At 34.0% G+C, this 16053-nt stretch overlaps 1 long non-coding RNA gene across 1 annotated transcript; it reads left to right on the forward strand.

The window, feature by feature from the left end:
- The first annotated feature begins 833 nt into the window (after nt 1–833).
- On the forward strand, nt 834–1204 carry LOC131806141 (uncharacterized). Its single transcript, XR_009343982.1, has 2 exons — nt 834–1068; nt 1128–1204. It is a non-coding gene; the product is annotated as an uncharacterized LOC131806141 (long non-coding RNA).
- Nucleotides 1205–16053: the final 14849 nt, after the last annotated feature.

Raw genomic sequence — 16053 nt, forward strand, 5'->3', positions numbered from 1 at the left:
ATATCCGGCATTTTGATGATTTTAGCTACATTATTCTCCGATTTTTTTCAAGTTTCGCATTTGAATATTATGATTATTTTTGAAAATTGCCAAATTCGTTCTAAGCGGTGGAGGGTATTCAAGGTTCGGCCTCGCTGAACTTACAGCTTTTTTCTTGTTTTCTAGTACATTGAGTAATGCAATAATTATTTTATATTTCTTGCACTTTCCTAAATTTACCATTGTTTCCATGAAATCGGAATTCAATATTTTCAGAAAAATGGAAATGAATTCATCAATTTATTTTCCATACTCAATTACAGTTTTCATTAATTTTTAAAATTGTTTCTTCCAGTAATATGTATGCAAAACAATCTATTACACATATATTTGCAGAAATCTCACTGCTATGCGGGCATACATTTTTCTATTTGCCAAAATCCCTTATGCAAATCGAAAAATTATCAGAATGAAAGTGAGGCACATTATTTAGGAAAAGCTTTAAGGAGTGTTAAAAAATGAATCGAATACATAAGTAAGTCAGACATGTATGCAACAGACCTGCATTTGCCAGTGAAACTGGTAGAATTGCTTGCTGCTTACAACTTAACTACGTTTGTATTTGTTATGATTGGAAAGAAATGTGAAATGAGAGAGATAAATATTCAAACTCCAAAGTCGTTGATTGGAAAAATGCAAATTAGGTTTTTTCTCTATTTTAATTTCAGCTTTCATTTGTATCTCTCATTTGAGATTGCGAGTGTAGTTGTAATATCAGAATTGCAATAAAATCAATTGCGAGTTTGTTTCTCTCGGTGGAAAACTCTTCATATAAAGGACAACTCCTCACCCAACATACCAAAAATACAATACAGCTTGAGAATAATATTATGAAAATAGTTTATCATAAGAATTTTTCAACAATGCTTGAGAAACACTTTTTTGCACAAACTTTTCTCAAATCTGTCCTTTGTTGACAAATTTGTTTTGATTTTTTTTTTTTGTGAAAATTGTCAACAAAAAATTATTTTCTTTGGTTAAAATCAAAATCACGCGAATTTAGGACCCATTTCCGGACGAAACTCTAAGGTAATGATGAATAATAAATCTGGGAATCTGTAGTATAAATTATTTCAATCTCATTTCAGAATGGAGGCGTCAAAAAGTTGCAGGAATTCAACAGAAGTGAAGAATAAGTGGAGGAGATACAGAAGCTCAAATAAGGGGAAAGAAAGCATCTAGGTATCAAGGCAACAGGATGCAGTGACAGCTGGGATGGCAATCAATGAATGAAATGTGTAAAATAATTAAAAAATGAATAAATAAATATTTTTTACCATTGAAAAAATAAGCTTTATAAAATATTACTTTCGTAAGCTTATTCTGCAATTACAAGAATAAGCTTATGAATAAGGGTTCCTTTTCGATTATTCTATAATTGTTAAACAAACATTTCTCAATACATTCTCAAGATTTTCTCAAGCTTTAGGCTTATGTTTGTAAGCTTATTAAAATATTATTCTCAAGTCAATTTGGTATGTTGGGCATATAAAGAACCTATACATACGAGTGTGTGGCTTATGATTTTTGAAAAAACCGAATTTTATTTTAAGCTGCATATTTATACTGAATATCACGTATTGTGTTGCAAAGCTTCTATAAGTATGTGAAGTTAACGTGCATTGTATGGCGAGGATTTGTATGATGTATGAATGAGATGCATACATGTTGCACATCTGGTTGTAAATTTTTAATAATGTTACAGCCTAATATTACTGCTTAGATATCTAAACAGGAAGAAGTTTCTTTCGGAGTTTAACGAGTATAAATGGGAGTAAGCTTGATGTGTTTAATAATTAAATATTATAGATTCTGAATCAATTCTATAAATTTAGAGAAAACATAATAATGTAACCATTTTGTAATTACCTGCATGTATTTGTCTCTGTAGCTATGTATGTCCGTCCGTCCGTCTCTCCATGGTAATTTTTAATCACGATACAGGTTGCAATTACGGCCCAATCCTCAGGAAATTTAAAATGAAATCAAAATATAACCCTATTGTTTTTGGAGATGACAATATTTAGGGATTGAAATGGACCAAAAACAGAAAATTTTCCTGACTTTGCAGTTGTTCTATAGGCCACAATTATGAACCAATCGACGCGGAGATCTGCATGGAGTTAGAGTTCAGGGCTGGGCAAAAGCTAACCAATTTAGATGGTAATAGGACAATATTTAGCTGGTATGAAAAACCATAATTATAAACCATAAATTATACGAAGATTTCCACTGATCCGCGAAAAATTTTAATCCCGGCCAAATTACAAATTCATTAAAAGATCACTTCCGACCATTACAGTGATGCTAATAGCCAAGATATCGGATAGATCTTAGTTATTCTCCTTATAAGTCAAGAACTGCTAGACAGATTTTCACAATTCTCATCAATTCGGAAAATCGCGTAGAAATATGACAATAAAAAATAAAGATTTTTGTTAAATTTTTTCCAATTTTTGTCATATTTTTATCGCATGCGATTTTTCAATTTGACTTACAAATTTGAATTGCACTTTTTCTAAAGTTTTTCCACACCTTGAAACACTATGAGTTGAGGGTGTTATATACATCTCGCAATTATCGTGTGATGCTCACGAAGTTTTGCATGAGTTAGAAGTACATGGTAGAAATCTAGCATTTTGGATGACCATTGTATTATATTTAACTGAAAAATGGACCACAACATTCGTGTGAAACTATTTGAATACCAAACAACACGACGAAGTGCGTAAATATTCTGGAAATGCTCCCGATTAAAAAGCTAAGGGTAGAGCTCTATCAAAAACGAAATCTTTCAAAATGTATTTGAACATAAGGGCCTTTCAACATATTGTAGTGTTGTAGGGTATCACGTTGTCAGCCCCGCCCGACCATAGCCTTTGCATATTTGTTTTTCTTTTAAATTGTTTTCTTTTGCAAATGATATGATTGCCTGTTCTTCATTTGTTTCAGTTATTCTTCTCTGTCCAGTGATTTATAAATGTATGTGATTTTTGTCTCGCCCAGTGTTGTTGGCTACATGGCGTGGGGGTGAGCAGGACATGATGGTTCGAATAGTTGACTTTCACATTATATGAGTTTCATAAATTGTGGGAACTTCATCCATGTTGTATAGCAGAGTTGAGAAGGATATTTTTTTAATTCGAATGAAGAAATGATGGAAAATAAATTTTTCACGAATAATGTGTGGAAAATTGTTCAGGATGAATCAACAACGCAAAAAATAAAAATTTGTAAAAAATTATGATCCACAATGTTTTTAAAAACGGCTTGAGGGACTCTGTTCTAAATATGTATTCTACTCCGTAAACCTGGAACATTTGTCGACCAAGTTAATACATAAGAAAATCTAAATATAAACAGCTTAATTTTTTTTAACATGTTTGAGATCATGAATGATATAAAAACTCAAATTTTAAGAATGTTAAAACAAAAAACAAATTTGTGGCCACTGGACCTTTCCCTAACTTCAAGTTGAATAAATTCTTTAAATAAATACATAAATTCATGTTCGTCTGCCCTTGCTAATTCTTTTATTTACCAATCGTTTATTGAAAATAAAATCTTAAATTTAAATTTGACAAGTGACGACATCCTTTGTATGTATTCCCAAAAAAGTATGTCTGAGTAGGTGTGTGTGTGTTGTGGATCTGTTTTCCTTACGGTAGAAAAACATTTTGACAGGTTTTCGTTTTCGCATCGGTTCATTAACTGTCTTTTACATTTGAGTTCACAGCATTCAACAGGAAGAAAACATCTGCATAAAAGAGGAAAGAGAAAACAATAGACACACACATACATATGAGTTTTATTTGTATAGACTCACACTACAACTGAATTTTGTGCTCCTCAATACAATTTATTTTCGTTTGATTAAAGAGACAAAGAAAGTTGGAAGAAAACAGAGATATACTTTTTTGGTAATTATGGCAGGTGACTCCAAGTCGAATATACTGTTTGCTTCCTCCCTCGCAAATGGTTTGTTGGTACTTGGACTTTTACTGCAAATAATACGAACCATCTACCCCAATACACTACTGGACTTTTTCTTTAATGTTCTTTCTGCTAATGTTCTTAAATGTTCTTTTGTGTGACCAGATCTTACGCCCCTCTTTCTTGAAACATGATCTGATACATATTGCGTATGTCTTAACTATTTAAGATGGAGAAGAACAAATATCTTATCGTAACTTCCAAACTGTTAATTATGAACTTTTAATTGCCATAGTGAGTCAAATAACGTGGAATGAAGTCTATACACTAATATATGTCGATCAGAAAATTTCTTATATGCAAGATCATATCTTAGGACTATATGATGCAACTGAGAATCAAAATTATTATCGCGTATCGGAACATGGCATATAGCAGATGGAAACGGTTCAAGACTCCGGAGCTTTAAGAAATTAATTGGGCTTTTATTACCATACCCAGTCGCTAATGACAATGAGGTGTCGCTACGGAAAATTCGTTTGAGTATCGATATGTGAGTATTGAGTAGGTTTAAATTAGTTTTGAGCAATTGAAATTGGGATCGGTCCTTAATTTAGACGGGATCGATTCTAAATCTGTAAGAATATTACTCTCTACTTTGCTACATAATAATACTGTGCTACAATTCCTACATTAGTATTAAATACAGCTTTAAGTTAAAGTTAAAATCCTGAAACCTCGAAGGAATGCGAAATTCTTACAAATCCCCAAATCGAGCGTTGATTATAGGCCAATCTCAAAATTGTGTTAAATTATGTTAAGGTTTAAAACAAAAAATTATTCAAGCCAAGATTACGCAATACCCTCGCCGTGAGCCCTTGCTTCTTGAACGAAAGTCAGGCTTTCGATCTGATCATAGTTGCATTACTGCGAGAGTAAAGGTATGTGGATCAGTCAGTAAATATATTCATGACAACAAAGTCGGACTTCTTATACCTTTAAAGAACTGAAGTTATGTATGAAACTGAGAGGGTCTTTAATTTTACAGCCACAACAACATAATTAGTCATGTCATATATCACCAAGAAACATCAATCAGTTTGGACGAAGAACGCAGAATCGAATCCGTTGTTAGTAGCTAGGGGAGTATGATCTCCGTACAAACCTTAGTAAAACACAATTCGTTCCTTCTTGGTAAAATTTGTTGGTTCTAGGTGGCGAACTTTTTGCCAACTTCGATACTTTGAGTCTACGTAAATTAAAAGTAACCTTTAGCTGCATATCCTATAGTTTTTGATATTTTTAATATTTTAGATTAAACTTTATAAATATTTTTATGGTCTTTATACCCTACACCACATAGTGGTAAGGGTATTATGTCTTTGTGCATTTGTTTGTAACATGGAGAAGGAAACGAGATAGACCCATAGTTACTTTTGAGAACCTTCATAGAATCACTTTCTGAGTCGATTTATGCATGTCCGTCCGTCTGTCCGTCCGTCCGTCCGTTCGTCCGTCCGTCCGTCCGTCTGTCCATGTATTCTTGTGAACAAAATGCAGGTCGCATTTATTATCCGATTGAGATGAAATTTTCCAAACAATATTTTTTTGGCCCAAGGACGAACCCTATTGAAATTGGTGAGAATCGGATCAAATTTAGATATAGCTCCCATATATATCTTCATCCGATTTCGGGTTAAATGAGCACCAAATGTCCACTATCAGTCCAAATTACCTGAATTTTGGCACACCCAACCGGGTTCGGCCTAGAAGCAAGTATATCAAATTTGGAGAAAATCGGTTCAGATATAGCTATAGCTCCCATATATATCTTTCATCCGATTTGATCTTTAAGTCCCTCACATTCCTACTATGCACTCCACAACCGTGATATTTGGTACCAGGTATTAGGTGGAGCACAGAAATAGCTGTTTTAAATTTTATCGAAATCGGTTCAGATTTGGATATAGCTCCCATATATATCTTCATCCGATTTCGGGTTAATTGACCACCAAATGGCCAATATCAGCCCAAATGGCCCGAATTTTGGCACATGTGGCCGAGATTAGCCTTAAAGTAAATACAACAAATTTGGAGAAAATCGGTTCAGATTTGGATATAGCTCCCATATATATCTTCATCCGATTTCGGGTTAATTGTGCTCCAAATGGCCGATATAAGCCCAAATGGACTGAATTTTAGTACATCGGACCAAATTCAGCCTAGAAGCAAGTATATCAAATTTAGTGAAAATCGGTTCAGATATAGATATAGCAAGCATATATATGTTTCATCCGATTTAGTGTTTTAGTCCCTTACATTCGTAATGTTCACTCCACAACCGTGATATTTGGTACCAGATATAAGGTACAGCCCAGAAATAGCTGTTTGTAATGTTATCGAAATCGGTTCAGATTTGGATATAGCTCCCATATATATCTTCATCCGATTTCGGGTTAATTGTGCATCAAATGGCTGATATAAGTCCAAATGGACTGAATTTTAGTACATCGGACCAAATTCAGCCTAGAAGCAAGTATATCAAATTTAGTGAAAATCGGTTCAAATACAGATATAGCAACCATATATATGTTTCATCCGATTTAGTGTTTTAGTCCCTTACATTCGTAATGTTCACTCCACAACCGTGATATTTGGTACCAGGTATTAGATGGAGCACAGGAATAGCTGTTTTAAATTTTATCGAAATCGGTTCAGATTTGGATATAGCTCCCATATATATCTTCATCCGATTTCGGGTTATTGACCACCAAATGGCCGTAATAGCATCAATTTTGGCAAATCCGACCGAAACCAGCATAGAAGCAAGTACACCAATTTTAGTAAAAATCGGTTCAGATATAGCTATAGCTCCCATATATATGTTTCATCCGATTTCGTCTTTAAATCCCTCACATTCGTAATATGCACTCCACAGAAATGATATTTGGTACCAGTTATCAGATAAAGCCCAAAAATAGTTGATTTTAATTTTATTAAAATCTGTTCCGATTTGGATATGCCTCCCATATATATCTTCATCCGATTTCGTGTTAATTGTGCATCAAATGGCCAATATCAGCCCAAATGGCATGAATTTTGGCAAATCCGACCGAAACCAGAATATGAGCAAGTACACACATTTTAGTAAAAATCGGTTCAGATATAGATCTAGCTCCGTATATATGTTTCATCCGATTTGCTCTTTAAGTCCCTTACATTCGTAATATACTCTTCACAGGAATGATATTTGGTACCAGATATCAGATAAAGCCCAAAAATAGTCGATTTTGATTTTATAAAAATCTGTTCAGATTTGGATATAGTATAGCATAGCATACTCTTCACAGGAATGATATTTGGTACCAGATATCAGATAAAGCCCAGAAGTAGTCGCTTTTAATTTTCTCAAAATCTGTTCAGATTTGGATATAGCACCCATATGTATCTTCATTCGATTTCGAGTTAATTGTGCAACAAATGGCCAATATCAACCGAAATGGCATGAATTTTGGCATATCTGGCCAAATTCAGCCTAGAAGCAAGGACACCAATTTTAGTAAAAGTCGTTTCAGATATAGCTATAGCTCCCAAATATATCTTCATCCGATTTCGGATTAAATGTGCAGCAAATGGCTAATATTGGTACATCAAATTTAGTGAAAATCGGTCGGATACAGCTATAGCTCCTATATATACCTTTCATCCGATTTGTACTTTAAGTCCCTCAAATTCGAAAAATGTACGATACAAGAATAATATTTGGTATCAGATGCAGCCAAGAAATATCTTCTTTTTCCGTTTTACAAATATCGGTTCAGATTTGGATATACCTCCTATATATATATTCATCCAATTTCGTGTTGATTGCGCACCAAATGTCCAATATCAGCCCAAATGTCCTGGGTTTTGGCAAATCTGACCGAATTCAGCCTAGAATCAAATACATCAAACTTGGTGAAAATCGGTTCAGATATAGCTATAGTTCGTAAAATGCACGATAGAATTAGATAGATTTTGTACCAAATATCTCATAGAGCTCTGAAATGCCCTGTATAAACCTTTTTACGAGAGCTCTACTAAATATGCATAGTGGTGTAGGGTATCATATAGTCGGCCCCGCCCGACTTTTGAGCTTTCCTTACTGGTTTTATTGTAAAAACCTTGGAGTATTCCACTTCTATTCAGTCATTCCAAATTTGTTTAAATGCTAAAGTTAACGGGGACGTGATATGTTCTTGTTTTAAAATTCGTATCGATGTGAATGTTACATACATATGTAGATATGTTATTCCCTTTGAGCATTTTTAAGAGTAAATCTTCTACTGATGTATTTTCATTGTAGTGCGTATTCATAGTGAGTTTTTGTTGCTGCTTTCTTTTAGAAAAAGTGTGTGTTTTTGCCATTTCTTTCTATGCTTTTGTTACTTTTACTGTAACACGCACAATTTAACCGAAATTAATTTTCTCTTTTATCAATCCTCCCTTTGCACCACCATCGCTGTTCAAACCCATGACACATTCATACCTCTATCAATCCATTCAGATTGCCCATCAATGCCATCTATCTTGTGGATATTTTCCTTCCCTCTACCATCCATCATCCCATTCATTAGGACAACCAAACACGCCAGACGATAATATTGAATTTCCTTAAACATAATTTAAGTGATTGACTGAGATTTGAGGCATTATTCAGTGTTACTTCGTTTTTTGCGTTCTCTGAGGACTTGTTGGTTTGATGGATCAGCACTGATGTCTGGCAATGGCGTCAAATGTTTTAACATAGATTTTTATAAAGAAGGTAACTGTCAGCACTTTTGTTTGTGTAAACATAAGAATAAAACATTTAAGTGAATGTAAACCAGGCATAGGGAAATATTTAAAATTATTTATAGAGAAAAGTTTTATTAAAGACTTAAAATACTAATTATGAAATTTGAAAGATCTTAGCGTCAGTAGTAGTAATCAGTAGTTATGAAGTTTGAGGTTAACCCTCTGCAACTGACGTATGGTCTGACAGACCCCGCAAAGAGAACAATCGTTCGTAACTTTGTAAAATAACAAGTTACGATCTCTACGCTCTCGTTACCTTTTCTATTCATGCTCCTACGTCGCTCAGTGTGAAAAGAGCAATCGTGGGCAACGCACATGTCTAACTGCGCAGTAAAAGGTCTATTAGACCCGCACATCAACATTTGTGTAAGTAGCCAGCAGACCACCACGTCAGTATTATTGTGAAATTCAATATGGTCTTGTAGACCTCACATCAGTAATATCGTAAAATAACATATTGTCTCTCAGACCTCACAACAGTAAAATTGTATTTTGACTATTATTATCACTTATATTTTTGCAGTCAGTAAGCTCGGAGGAAATGACTTCCTATAAAAGAACATCAGCTGGAACTTTTAAAAGCAGCGAACAGCAAATAACTGAGTGGCTGGAAGAAATTGATGAAGAGGGTGAAGATTTCAGCGGCGACGATGATGTAAATGATCCAGATTTTGTAGCAGAAGAAATTATATTTGAGGACGACGAAATTTCTCTGGAAGCGCGTTTTCAAGAGGAAGGTAATAGCTTTGCGGAAGTTCAAACGGAATCCATAGGTGAGCATTTGTACAGATGTAAAAATGGCTTTGTATGCTCTGATCAGGAGGGTCCAAGACATTCTAGAGTTCCAGCTCATAATATTCTAAGGCTACCAAACATTGTAACTTTCACAAAATTTGAAAGTTATGTTTGTCATGTGTATGGACCCCAAATTGAGAAGAGGCCAATTTTTGTTAAATATGGCTCGTGAAATGGTGCTAGATCACATGAAAGCACGTGCATATAATGAAAGATTACCACGAGAATTGCGCATGACCATCAGTCGAGTTCTGGGAAAAGATCTTCCTCCTCCACCACCAAAAATTCAGCCTGAGACAGGCAGTGGAAGAAAACTGTGTCATATATGTCCATCTAAATTGCAAAGAAAAACAAATTACAACTGCGGTTCTTGTTTGAAACCTGTTTGCTTGCAGTGATCCAATCCTCTCTGCGATAACTGCCAAGCAAAATGTAGTTTTAAAGACTGAATTTTTAAGGCTGAACATGTACTGATCTAACCGTACGATTTAGCTAAAAATCAAACTAAAACTTATTTGATAAGTGTTTTTTAAGGTAAAAAAAGAAGTTCCTCAATATTTGTAAGAATAATTGTTTTTTTTTTTTTTGTTTTTAAGAGAAGAGTATTATTTTTTTTTGTTATTATAGAACTAAATGAAATAAACCATACCTTGAAAAAATCGTCATTTATTTGAAATTTTTATCATATGCTAGATTGAAAACTATTTACTGTTGTACATAAATAAGGCCAAGAAAGCGCCAGTCAAAAATTTGAGCATGGGAAATCGGTTTAAAAATGAGGTCTGCTAGACCCCATGTCAGTCACATTGTTACAATTAGACCACGTCAGTTGCAGAGGGTTAATTGAGACGCTCAAAGAATTTTCGATACTACAACTAAACCTCTGAAAAGGGCTATATACAACATGTTTATCGTCTTCTATCGTCTTTAATGGCCATATTTCTATACGGTTGAGATAGAAAAACTACAACAAAGTCAAATCCCATAGTATTTATTTTTTTTTTTTTTTTAATTTTATTGACTGAAAGCAAAAATTGTCGCAAATAGCATCAACTTTTAGAACAAGTTTGGATTTGTTCAAAATGGTCACCTTTGGCACGAATTATGGCCTTAACAGCCAATGAAACGGTCACACACTGACCGAACGTTGCTCTGCGGTATTTTGGTCCATTCCCGGCGAAGCGCTTGTTTAAGGTGATCGACACTTTTGTATATTTTAGTGCCAACCTTGCTTTCCAAAATACTCCACACACAATAGTCCAACGGATTAGTGTCCGGAGATTTTGGTGGCCATTGCGAGCTGAAAATGAACCGAGGAACCTTATTTTGAGTGCGATGGTGCTGAGTTCTGTTGGAATGTCCAAGGTGTGCGGCCAAATGTTTGTGTGCCCACAGCTTCAATGCACCCTACAGCATATTTCCGCAACATTTATTCAGATGCAACTATCGATTACTAGGAGTGGAGAGCGACCACACCATCACCATGGCCGGCGCTTGAGTTCTGGTGGCCAACCGAAGGTGCACATTTTCAGCTGACCTCTTTGGCAAGAAAACACGATCATTTTTTGAAATTCCAAATTTGAATTTCCAATGGCTTTACCTCAAGCTAATTTTTCAATATTTGCCGAATGGAATATTGCGATATGGTTAGCCTACGAGCCATTTTTCGGCCACTGCGACGCGTGTTTTGATCAAGTCGCTTCTTTACTTTTCGAACCATTTCTGCTGATGTTGCTGTTTTCTGCCAGCCACTTCCTTGACGTCGGGCTATGTTACCAGTATTACGGTTACGAGCGCTCCAGCATTTAAATGTGAATATATCTTATGTGTCTGGTATATATATATATATATATATATATATATATATATATATATATTAACATTTCACAGGTAATATTGATTGATAATATATACAATTTTATCACAGTTATCGAAAACCGCATTTCATAAATATATCCCGTTCTATATTCCCATCCTAACAAATACAAACGGAGGAACCCGACTAAATATATCAACGCCATTATTCTAAAAAAAGAAAAATAAAAAATAATAATAAAAAAAAAAAAAAAAATAATAAAAAAAAATAACTTTAAATGCAAAATATCTAAAAGTTATAGTTTTATAAACAAAATATTTGTGTTTGATATAACTACAGCTTCATGTTTAATTTATTTTATTTAGTTTATTTAGTTTTATTTTATTTATTTTAATAACACAATCTATCCAAGTAATGTTTCCCATTAATGTTCTTATTTCGATCTCATTTTTTTTTTTTTTTTAAAGTTAAAAAGTTTGTTAATTTCTTGTAAACGAACATGTTAAGCCCGTCAAAATAAGTCAAGAGGTAGCTTTAATAAAGTGGCGACCTATAGGGGTAATTTTAAAGATGAACGATTTTTGACATTGGAAAGCCATAGGAAGTAAGTGGTCTTCAAATTTTCGAAAGAAGCTGTAAATGACGAATTGTATAAGAATAATCTATTGCGAATATAAAAAATCTTTTCACTCCAGAATGATTATTTCTCCAATTAGTGTAGTTTTAATAATAATTTAATTAATTTTAAAAGATTGCAAGCACATTTGCATCCCTCATGCATCTATACTATACACTTGATTCAAAAGAGGTTAATTAGTTCAGAAGAAATTTTTTCTATTAGCTGTGGAAGGTTTAAATTGGAATAGTACTTTTATGCGTTCGTCATATACCACCAGATTAGAACTTGTTAGATTACCATCACTGTAGAACCGAGCAGAACTATTCCTATAGTGAACAAATCAGTCGGATGCGTTCAGACGATAATTCTCTTTTGTAGAATATATTTACGCGTGAGTCTCGATCGGTCAATAAATGCGACCTGTACTTTGTTCACGAAAATACATGGACGGATAAATGGACTCAGAAAGTAACTGAGGATCCTCAAACTTAAGAAATGGTCTATACTTTTTCCTTCTGCATGTTACGAGTAAATGTGCTAATACTGAAAACCATGCTGCACAGTGTGGCGTATGGTATAACAACATGCTAACTACGCGGACTAAGTGTATAAATAAACCAATTAAATTGTGCAAAGATGTGGATAATTGTTTTGATGTCATAATTTTGTTTCTGAAAATAATATTTTGACAAAAAATATCGTTTCAGGGAAGCTGACAATGTGTCTGGAATTTATTTTTATTGGGCTCGGGAAATTACTGCTAATAACTTTTTTATGAGATTGCTTGACCAATATTTTACCAAAAATAAAAACACATATGTAGTTAATTTGATAATAATATTAATTATTGGTATTTAATTGTTTTAAAGTTTAATGGTTAAAAAGTTTTGTTAGTAATCCAAATTTAATGAACATGTTCCCTTAAAAATGTTTCCTATTATCATTCCAACAGTTAACATATTAACAAATATGTCGAAACAAGAGTTTTGGTAGATGTCACGTCAACGTCATATGTAATCCATCCACAAATTGTAACTGCAAGGTGCTCTGTCTATGTTACACAACAACAACGAAAGTACTACCCTAAAGGGTTTATCTCTGCTAACTAATGAATAAGCTTTCTATTATTTTAACAATCCAGTCAATTGGGGTAGGGGCGATAGCACAATGGTAAAGTATATGTTTGCATTATTATTTTTACATACATTCAGTAATGCATTCTTTACAAGACAAAATTTTACAAACATTGCATAGATTTGCTTTCAATATAAATTCCTATGGTTTTACACTCTGAATTCCTGTGGAAACATTTTAAGTTTGACTATTTGCCAGTCTATACATAGGCGTTAACAAATTGCAATTTATGAGTAACATGTTGATAGCACTGCAATTGTGGATTGTGGGTGGAACTAACTGCACCTCGAAATGAAATTACAAATGTGTAAAATTAATGACTCATTATGGGAAGCCAATCAACATGCAATTAAACAAGTATTTACAGCAATAGTGCTAACCTAGCACACATTTACAATGTCAAAGCGAATGTAGGAAATTAATGAGAATTAAACTAGGAAATTAATTTTTTTTTATGATAAGAATTTTCCAACCACAGAATTTTGAATATCAAGAACTATAAGATTTAAAATTATGTGTTCAATTTATTTACATGTGCTCATTGTGTAGTGGTTAGTACTTGTAGGTTACACGGTACGTATAAGTGATGCGTGCATTCATATTCCACAATGACATTGCTTATACGCCTATATATTATTGGTGTGTATTTCAACTTGACCATGCGCGACAAAGTTTACATTATAGCATGTTTACATTGGAAACCGAACAACGTTGTTCGCTCTCAGAATTAGGTACACGAATTAACCCGTTCATACGGCACGATTCGTAATTCATAGTAAAATAATTCCTTTTTTCAAAAATTTTTGGTGGTTGATTTTAATGGGAATTTATACTAAAATGCATTAAACTCTCACTAATATGAATAGAAGAAATGAGCGTTTTTCTCCCAAAGATTTATTACATCATTATTTTATAATTTTAATTCACGTTTTCAACTTTTTGTGTAAATGTTGACATTTTGAACATATTTTTGTATTTTTTATTTTTAAATTCTGCTGGAGAGACACTTGTCAAATGTGTACCTCGGATGAGAGATAAAACTAAATTTACTTTCGAGTTTTGCCTTGTTAAGGCGAAGATCATATGTTTTATGATTTATGTGTTTGTTTTCTCTTTCGAGCTTAATGATCTGAAATTTGCAGTGAAAAGGAAAGCCAGTGTGCAGCCAACTAGAAGTTGCCGTCTCTACGTTCAGAGCCATTAACCCGTCTTCCTAAAGCAGCACTAAAACAAGTGTATGCATTGGAAGCAATGTAGTTGTTGTGGACAAAAAATCCATCACTACAAAAACAAAACTTTGCTGTGAAAAAGATCTGCCAATAGAACTTGAGTCGAAACTGGAGAGTTTCTAGTGTATAATTCGCATATGCTAATTTGCAATAAGTTCGAAATATATACTACTTTCCAGAGAACGGCCCTTGTAAGCCATCATCCACACCAAATATGCCTGATGAGCCGTTTAACCAACGGCGAAACGCGTCGCATAGTGGTGAGTGTGTGATAGTGTCTATCTGGCTTTCCTTTTCACTGCAAATTTCAGATCATTAAGCTCGAAAGAGAAAACAAACACATAAATTTACTTTCGTTTGAATGTACATACGCTATTCAACATTGTAGTTTTCATTCATAATTTTCACCCTTCCCAAAATTTTTCAAAGTTTCATTAAATTTTTCTATTTTCAATTTTTAAATGTTATAATTTATTTTGTTTTTGCAAAATGGTCTGGCTTTATCCCTTTATTGTTGTTTTTATAAAAACAACGTTTGTTTATTAGTGGAGAACGATGGTAATGTTTACCAGGGGGTAAGGCAGGGAATACCTAGGTTTCGGAAAGAGCCACCAATCCTCATCAGTTCCCTTGTTTTTGCCTGGGATATTCTCCCCAGAAGTTATTTTAAAAATAACTTCTATGACAAAAAACATTTTTTACCCAAGTGACGAGATCGTAAGCTCAATAGAAGAGGAACCAAAGAATTAAATAAAACTAAAATTCTCTTGGAAAGTCTTCTAAATCTTACAACCGCACTTATAAACATTTACATCTTTCTCCACTTGTTATGCTTTCGTTCAGCCTGAACGAAGTAGCATAACCATGTAAGTTGGTTTTGTCTGTTACAACAAAAACCCCTTCGTCGACCGTGCCTTGTCTATTAATAGAACAGTGTGGCTTGTTTGTTCGGGATACCGTAGTATTTTGTTTTTGCAAAATGGTCTGGCTTTATCCCTTTATTGTTGTTTTTATAAAAACAACGTTTGTTTATTAGTGGAGAACGATGGTAATGTTTACCAGGGGGTAAGGCAGGGAATACCTAGGTTTCGGAAAGAGCCACCAATCCTCATCAGTTCCCTTGTTTTTGCCTGGGATATTCTCCCCAGAAGTTATTTTAAAAATAACTTCTATGACAAAAAACATTTTTTACCCAAGTGACGAGATCGTAAGCTCAATAGAAGAGGAACCAAAGAATTAAATAAAACTAAAATTCTCTTGGAAAGTCTTCTAAATCTTACAACCGCACTTATAAACATTTACATCTTTCTCCACTTGTTATGCTTTCGTTCAGCCTGAACGAAGTAGCATAACCATGTAAGTTGGTTTTGTCTGTTACAACAAAAACCCCTTCGTCGACCGTGCCTTGTCTATTAATAGAACAGTGTGGCTTGTTTGTTCGGGATACCGTAGTATTTTGTTTTTGCAAAATGGTCTGGCTTTATCCCTTTATTGTTGTTTTTATAAAAACAACGTTTGTTTATTAGTGGAGAACGATGGTAATGTTTACCAGGGGGTAAGGCAGGGAATACCTAGGTTTCGGAAAGAGCCACCAATCCTCATCAGTTCCCTTGTTTTTGCCTGGGATATTCTCCCCAGAAGTTATTTTAAAA

The sequence above is a fragment of the Musca domestica genome, unplaced genomic scaffold (genome assembly GCF_030504385.1).
Source record: "Musca domestica strain aabys unplaced genomic scaffold, Musca_domestica.polishedcontigs.V.1.1 7, whole genome shotgun sequence".
Lineage (NCBI taxonomy): Eukaryota > Metazoa > Arthropoda > Insecta > Diptera > Muscidae > Musca > Musca domestica.